This window comes from Physeter macrocephalus, chromosome 3 (assembly GCF_002837175.3).
Source record: "Physeter macrocephalus isolate SW-GA chromosome 3, ASM283717v5, whole genome shotgun sequence".
NCBI classification, from domain to species: Eukaryota; Metazoa; Chordata; class Mammalia; order Artiodactyla; family Physeteridae; genus Physeter; species Physeter macrocephalus.
The window spans coordinates 989,180-997,578 of NC_041216.1; the positions used below are offsets into that span (position 1 = coordinate 989,180).

At 54.1% G+C, this 8,399-nt stretch overlaps 1 protein-coding gene across 4 annotated transcripts in view; it reads right to left on the bottom strand.

Moving 5' to 3' along the window:
* The window catches only part of PTPRF (protein tyrosine phosphatase receptor type F), an 88,939-nt gene extending 88,443 nt beyond the window's left edge, over positions 1–496 (bottom strand). For 3 of the 4 annotated variants that reach the window (XM_024125287.2, XM_055082503.1, XM_024125285.3), the window contains exon 1: positions 314–495. The gene's annotated coding sequence lies outside the window, so the exon portion shown is untranslated. Of the gene's footprint in view, positions 1–313 lie in introns of all 4 variants that reach the window. The other variant, XM_055082500.1, reaches the window with a different exon arrangement.
* Positions 497–8,399: the final 7,903 nt, after the last annotated feature.

Here is an 8,399-nt window from a genome sequence, read left to right on the forward strand (position 1 = left end):
CTGAGGGGCGGGGGGAGGGGGGGGGAAAGGGGGAGGAAGGGAAAGGCGGCGAGGGGCGGCAAGGAGCTAGCCAGCCGGCGGCGGGGTGGGGGGGCGCGTCTGCTGCGGAGTAACACGGGGAGGAGCCGCCGGGCTTGGAGGGGTGCTTAGCCGAGGCTGCGGGCGCGGCAGGTGGGGGCGCGGCCCGGCCTAATCGGCACCCCCAGCCCCCCGGGACCGCCCCCAGCTCCGCTCGGCGGACGCGGAGAGAGGGCGGGGGAGTGGGAAAGGACGGATGCGGAGGGGACTGGAAGGGGGCCCGGGGGTCACTCACCGCCTATCCAGGGGCCGTCGGTCCGCATGTCCCCCCCAAGCCGCTGGGGCCGCTGCTCCTGCTCCTCTTCTGCCGCCGCCGCCACCGAATCCCACTCCCGCCGCCGCCACCCGAGCTGGAGCCGGAGCCGGAGTCGGAGCCGGAGTCGGAGCCGGAGCCGCCGCCTCTGCCGCCGCCGCCACCGCTCCCTCCGCTCCCGCGCCAGCTCCAGCCGCGCGCCCGCGCCCGCGCCCCTGCCCCTGCCGTGCGCGTCCCCGGCGCCGCCCCTCCCCTCGTGCACTCTCGCTCGTAGAGCGGCTGAGACGCGTAGGCCCGACGAGGCCTCAACCCAACCCCGAGCCTAAACCGACCCGGGCTCCAGTACCGAACCGGAACTCCAAAATGAGCATGGACAGACCCAAACTCCCATACGAAGTCCGGATCCTGTTAGAGGCTCCCAATCCAAATATGAACCTGATACTACTCTAGGACCCCATTCCCTCGATGTGAACCTGATACCGAGCCCAGACCCACCCTCAAACTCAATAGTAAGTCCAAACCCCTAAATCTGCCCCGAAATTGGCTCAAGTAATAATTTTAATCCGAACCCCTATATTGACCTTAAATACCAATTCTGACTCTAAACCCCTTTATCACCTCTACTTGATAGTGACCCCATCACCAACCCTGGTCCTTAAATGGACCTCAGTACCAACGCTGAGCCCTGATCCCTGTATGAACCCTAAAGTCCAATGGCTCCCTTCTTATGGACCCCAGCACTCTTTTCTGAACCCCAAGCCTTACATAAACCTCTAATACTGCAGTTCTAATCCCAGGTCAACACCAACACACTTTCTCATCTGGGATTGAGTCACCAGAAAAGGACCCCAATACAAATACTGACCTCAAACCTCATCCATATGGAGGCCCATTTAAGACCCTACATTGACTCACCTCTAATGGTAATCTTGGAACCCAAGATTTATGAGACTGGCTTTGCAGAAACTCCACACAAATCCACTCAATCCCCATACTCACTCTACTTTTCTGACCCGATGTCAACCCCAGAGCCTGGCCAACACCACAATAGCTACACCAATTCCAACTGTGAACCTGAGTCACGTTGTGAGTTGGCCCCTGAGTTCAGGACTTGATAATGTCCCCCAAGCCTGATATAAACCTCAGTATTGAGTTTCTGACTCCTCATATCAAACTCAGATGCTGACCCTATAAATTTCTGGGCTAAACCAATAACTTACCTGAAGATTTATTCCAAGTCCTAACTCAGGAACTTGGTGAGCTCCAAACCAAGAGCCACACCTTGGCACCAAAGCCTCTGGCCCCAGACCTATCGTCCAGTCCGTGCCACACCAGCCTTCTCCTGCCTCCCCCCCTCATGAAAGACGGGGTGCCTACCCCTACTGCCCTAGGTAAGGTGAGGACCCCTATGGGATCTCTGATCTATGGAGTCTCTGTGATACCACTGTGAGTCTGGAGGTTAGGTGAGAAAGTTTGGGGATTGTTGAGGCATCTGGACTTGGGGATCACAGTGTAATGTGCAGGGGAGGGGTAGAGGTGGGGGTCTAGGGATCTGGGCTGAGGGGTCAAGTTCTGGTTATCACCTAATTCACTGCCTGCATTTGTACTGGACTTGGATTTAGAAACGGTGCATGTGCGCCCCCTGGTGTGTAAGAAGGGGATGGGACTGGCTCCAGTGATTCTGGGCAAACAATTAAGATCCGGATTCCGGATGACAAACGGATCAAAAATGAACATTCCGAGTCCGTGGTTTTTTTATCCATTGGTAATTTTGGTGTACTGTGGAGGAGGCATTGCAAATTTTGTGCATCTTTAGACGTTTTGGCCTGTTTTTCAGTATTGGAGTGGGTTTAGGCTTTCGGGGGGCGGGTGGGATTCTTCTAAATTTAAAAAAGTATGCTTTTTGGCCAGTGATACCTGCTCATTGCTGACTCGTGAAAAGATTTCCTCTTGGCTTCAATGGCCTACACTCTCCTCCCTGGCTACCGTTTCTCAATCTCTTTTACCATCTCCTGCTCCTCCCGAGGTCTCTCCTAGGCCGTCCCTTCTTCCCCTCTGCTTCCTGTCCCTTGGACCATCTCTACCACCACCAACCAAATGCTGATGACTTCCAAATCTCTGTCTCCAGTGTGGGCCTCTCTTCTGAGCTCAGGACCCATATATCCAAGAGTCTTCTCTAGATCACTCCCCGGATGTTCGTCAGGTAAACTGAATTCACCCTCTCTCCTGCCCCAGATCTGCTGGCCTCCAGCAGTCCCGTCTCAGGCAGCAACACCTCATTCACTCAGTCACTGGGCCAGAAACAGGGCACCGTCCCTCCTGCACCCTCATCTAATGCAACCTGCAAATCTTGAAATGTAAAAAGGGACTAGAGATCATCCCAGAGGGAGATGGGCAGGTGTCAGGGATGGAGAGAGAAAGAGGGGGGGAGGGGAAGAGATGGGAGAGAGACAGAGACAGAGGGCTTCGGACTTTTGGGTTTTGGTTCACACAAAATCAAGTTGGTCATAACGTCTCTCACACATAGTCATAAAAAACGCCCGTTAAGACTTACTCTGTGTTGAGTAGGGTCAGTACCCTGGAACCAATGGTACTGATTTAGAACCATCACTTCCTCCAGGGAGCCACCTCTAACCCCTGGCTGATTTGAGGGCTTGCCTGCCCAAACTCTAAACACTGAGTGTCACCACCATCAGTATCTGTGTCTGTCCCCCCCGCCCCACACCTTATAGGTTGTGGGTTCCTTGAGGGCAGGGCAGGAGGGATGAGCCTGCCTTGTCCACTGCCATATCCCAGGGGCCAGTACTGGGCCCTGATACACAAAAGGTTCTCAGTAAATATTTGTTAAAGGAATAAAAAGATAGCTTTTCCTCTTCTGTGCTCAGGGACCATCAGACATAAGTGACCAGGTTGGGAAAGCTCCCTGACCAAGCGTCAGAGCTCGTCCACTCCTGGGGCTTCTGTTGGCCTGGCATGCCCTGAGAGGGGCTTGTGGTGTTTGCTGACCTGTGTGCCTGCAGCCTGGGCCTCAGTGGGTCTGCAGCTCTGGCAGCCTAGTTCCCTCTGTCCAGCACTGCCTAATCTGTGAACTAAATACTTGGAAGGCCCGTGGGCCAGGGGCCTTACACTCCTATGGCTGAAGTCAGCAGACCACTCACTGCTGGGCCAACCAGCCTCCTGCTTCAACCCTCACAGGGACAGAGGGTTCTCAGAATCTCAAGCCATTGGTCTCTAGCCCCCTGCTCACCCACCTTTCAGTACCACGTGTGGTCAGGTGTTTGCTGAGGTGGGGTGTGAGATTGGCTGCAAGCAGCCTGCCCAGATCTCAGCATGCCCAGCACCTGGAACTGGACACAAGGCCGAAGTAAAGGAACCAGAGGCCCAGGCCCTGGGGCCACACAGACAAGAGCCTCAGGTGGCTGGGCCTGTGAATGCCTGAGAGCCATGGAAAGAGAAGAGCCACGGCTCTGTCCAGACTGCCAAACTCTGAGCTCGGGGTCCATGTGGACTTGACCTGCTGCTCTGCTCCTGGGCCTGGCGGGGAGGGACGTCCTCGTGCTCATCTGTGAAGACCGAGTGCTACCACATGGTAGATCTGCGTCTGTCGGGCTCCAGCCCCAGGGGGCAGGGTGAGGGGAGAGCCAGATGTCAGCTCCCACTCACTGTTCACCCTTTGTCCAGGTCCCAGGCCCACTGGACACTGCTCAAACTCATGACGTAAATACAACTCTTAGTCATCTCTTAGTTGGTCTAAATCAAATTAAATTCAGCTTGAGTCCCTGCCCAGCAGATCTGTGAGAATTCCATATCACTCACAGCTCTCCTTCACCTCCCTCCAGTGGTCCAAGAATGCCAGGGGCTTGCACAGCCCCAAAGATGCTCAGTCTGTGCTCCTCTTTGCAGAGAAAGGCTGAGGTCTATTTCAGGCCGGCGCTGCCGTTGCAGACATTAGTCGTCCCCGCTGTGGGCCTCCCACTATTTGTCCCCCATCTTCAGGGCCACTCCCCCATCCCTGGCTCTTTATGGGGGTCTCTCCCGTAGACCCTCAAAGTTGCAGCCCTTAGACCTTGGCATTTGCAGTCACACACAGCCATTTTCCTGGGGGGAGAGGGGTGCGTGCCAGGGTGGGACGGGGAATGCCCGTCCTTCTGCCCCTCTCTTCCATGCTGGAGAATCAACTCCCTAAGACGCAGTGATGTTCTCCCTCTCAGCCCGTCAGAAAGAACTCAGACGCCAGCACCGCAAAACAGTCTGTGTACCATCTCAGGTGTGGAGTGGGAGGAAAAAGGCCTAGGCCCTGGAACACAAATGCCTGGCTAATGCCTTTCACTCCTTCCTGGTGAGTCACTACGTGGGGGGCGGGGGGTGTGAATGAGACAGGAGTTAATGTCTCAATAGAACACTCTGCTGATGACTTCCCCTCAAGCTTCTCTGAGAAAACAGAGGCTACCGGGGAGGACATCTCCATCCCCCACTATCAAATCCACAAATCCACCCCATCTACTCCTTCCTCTCTCTCTCTCTCCCTCCTGAGATGCGCCCTGCCGTGGCAGGGGCTGAGCCCACCTGCCTCCTCTTTACTGTACCATTCCCACCGACTTGCAGTCATGCTCAAGTCTCTCCCATCCTAAAAAGTCCCCTCCCTGGACCCCACCGGCCTGTCCAGAGTGGGAGAGATGCCGCGTTTCTCTGTTCTCCTTCACAGCAAACCCAAGAGCTGTTGACACAGGGAGCCTCCCCCCTCCCGTCTCCTGTACACACTCAGCCCACTATGACACAACTTTCGGGACCAACACCCCTCTGAAATTGCTCTTGACATGATGGCTATTCACCTCCCTTTTGCCCAATCCAACGACCTTGCCTGTTTGCAGCTTAGTGGACCTCTCAGTGGCCTTTGCTACTTCAGTCCCTTCAGTGTCAGCACACACAGACCAGCTCCTGACCTCCTCGTCGAATCCCCATCTGCAGGCCACTGGGTCACCTGTTCACACCATCACCTGCCGGGCCTCGTCCCGTCCCTCACCGCACCACCTGCTCAGGTGACCTCAAGATGAGATAACTGTTGGGTCTCCTCAGACCTCTCCACCGCGGACCTCTTTGTGTTCTAATGCATCTGCTTTCTCCTTCCATTGCTTTTCTTCTTGTCCCACCTGGATGTCAAGGCCTAACATTTTAATAACACTCTCGTCAATACCCCGAGCCTCTCTGCCTCTCTGCCTTTTGATCGTATCTGTCTGGCAAGCCCCCGGCTCCGGATGAGCCTTCCTATCTGCATTCTTGTGCTGTGCTCAAACAGCCAAGGAACTCCACAGGTCAGAGTGATGTTCCCATAAATCATAGCTGCTGACTGTATATGGGCCCTCGACATATTTCTCCCGTCAGCTTGGAACCCCCACTCTCTGCAGTGTCTGTTTTCAACCTTCGCCGTTTTCTCTTTAAGCCTCCAACCAGCCCATTTCCTCCTTGCCGGCAGATGTGACCTCGACTGCTCCTTTACAGGATTAAAGCCACAGACAGGAACCCCCGCCCCCCCGCCCCCCCAGTTTCCTCCTAACACGGTCACACATCTCCCTACACCTGCCCCCTCTCCTGCTGCCTCAAGAGGAAGCACCCCTCCTCCTATCTCAGGCCAGGGCTGCTGCCCATCCTTGACTCCCTAGCCCCTGCGGCTTCTCTATCCATTATCCTCTCCCTCTCTGAGCTCTCCTTCCCACCAACCTGCCCCTGCACCCTGAACCCTGGCTCCCTCCCCCACTGTTGGCCGTTGGGCATTCCTGTCCACTCCAACATTCAGTCTTGTATTGCTTTCATCTTCCACAACTTCCCCCAAAACATGATATTTGAGCTAGCACCTCCATGTCTCAAAACTGGATGGGCATCTTTCCTGGTATTCATCTTATTAGACCTCCTGATTATTCAACTCCTAAAACATTAGCCTCTTTGACCCCCTTGACACCATACCCTCCTGGTTTGTCTCTTAACTCCTTGGTCTCCTTCTCAGTCTTCTTTGCAGGGTCACCCTCCTCCCTTAAATGGCGGGTGTTCCTCAAGCCCATTCCTAGGCCTTTCCCCCTCTCACTGTGGACCCTCCCTGGTGATCTCATCCATGCTATAGCTTCAGTTACCGTTCATCTGCTGATGATTCACACCTTTATGTCTCCAGCCTGGAGAACTTCCTGTCTAAGCTCCCGACCAGCAGGAGCCTAGCCAATGGCTTCATCATCTCCACCTCCATTTCTCAGAGGACCTCAACCGCAACACGTCTGAGACCTAACTCCTGGTCCTCATTCCCTCACCTTCCCAGTGTTCTCTTTCTCAGTGGATGGTACCATTGTCCATCTAACAGGCAAGCCAGAATCCTAGGAACCATCACCAAATCCTGTTAATTTTACCTCCAAAGCATCTCTCTAATCTACTGTTACCTCTTATCTGGATTCTTACTGTGTCTGCCCTGTCCTTATCCAGTCTTATCACTTCACTCACTCCCCTTTTAAAACCTTCCAATAACTTCCCATTGCTCCTGGGATAAAGAGCCACAACCCATTAACAAGTACTAAATGCCCTCCCCTGCCCGCCTTCCAGCACCAGTCCAGCATCCCGCTCCCTGCTCCCCGCTGCTCAGTGCCCTCCAGCTGCACTGGCTTCCTTTCAATTCCTCAAACACACATATGTGCCCCCACCCATCCCAACCACCAGGCCTTTGCACATTCTTTCTAGAAGACTTTTCTACTCCATCACTTCACTTTTTATTTTTTCATTTTTGTTTATTTATTTATTTATTTATTTATTTAGTTTTGGCTGTGTTGGGTCTTAGTTTCTGTGCGTGGGCTTTCTACTAGCTGCGGCGAGTGGGGGCCACTCTTCATCGAGGTACGCGGGCCTCTCACTGTCGCGGCCTCTCTTGTTGCGGAGCACAAGCTCCAGACGCGCAGGCTCAGTAGTTGTGGCTCACGGGCCCAGTTGCTCCGCGGCATGTGGGATCTTCCCAGACCAGGGCTCGAACCCGTCTCCCCTGCATTGGCAGGCAGATTCTCAACCACTGCGCCACCAGGGAAGCCCAGGTGACACTCACTTTTTAATTCATTCTTCACTTTTCGCTCAAGCATCATTTCCTTGGGGCAACCTTCCCTGATGTAGGTCAGGGTTGTTTGTTACACATTCTTACTGTGTCCTGTTTCTTCCATATATAATTATATTACATACATATCTCTCTGAGCCCCTCACCCTGTGTGGGAGGTGGGTGGAGTCCATGGGGGTTCCAGGCCATGTGGGCATATTGGGATTCATAAGCGTCGTGGGGGACTTACCTGGTGGTCCAGTGGCTAAGGCTCTGTGCTCCCAAGGCAGGGGGCCCGGGTTTCATCCCTGGTCAGGGAACTAGATCCCACACGCCATAACTAAGAGTTCACATGCCACAACTAAAGATCCTGCATGCCGCAAAGAAGATCCCGCACGTGGCAACTAAGGTCCCACGTGCCGCAACTAAGTCCCGGTGCAGCCAAATATATAAATAAATATTTATAAAGTAAGTGTAGTGGGGGCTTCTGACCAGGGGCTTGGAGCTGCACAGGTGTATATCATGGACACCTCCACGTTTCCAAGGGCTCCCCACAAGCTGCCAATGACACTGGATGTCCCAGGCTGAACTGACCCCAGTCAGGACAGACCAGCTGCTAGGGGCAGGCCGGCATTTGGAGACATACAGACCTGGTCTGAATTATACCTGTGGCACTTACTAGCTATCTGGTCTTGGGCAAATTACTTCTCTGCCTAAGCCTCACTTTCCTCTTCTGTAAAAAGGGGATACTACTTACTTTGCAGCATTGTAAAAATGACATAAAATTGTGTTTGTAAAGAGCTTCATCTGCGCTTCACATCACAGGTTCTTGATAATAGAAGGTATTTGATGACTATTAGAGTTAGCATAATCAAGCCTCTAAAAGCATCGGTTTGGAGGACCATTTAAAAGCTAATCCCGGGCTTCCCTGGTGGCGCAGTGGTTGAGAGTCCTCCTGCCGATGCAGGGGACACGGGTTCGTGCCCCGGTCCGGGAAGATCCCACATGCCG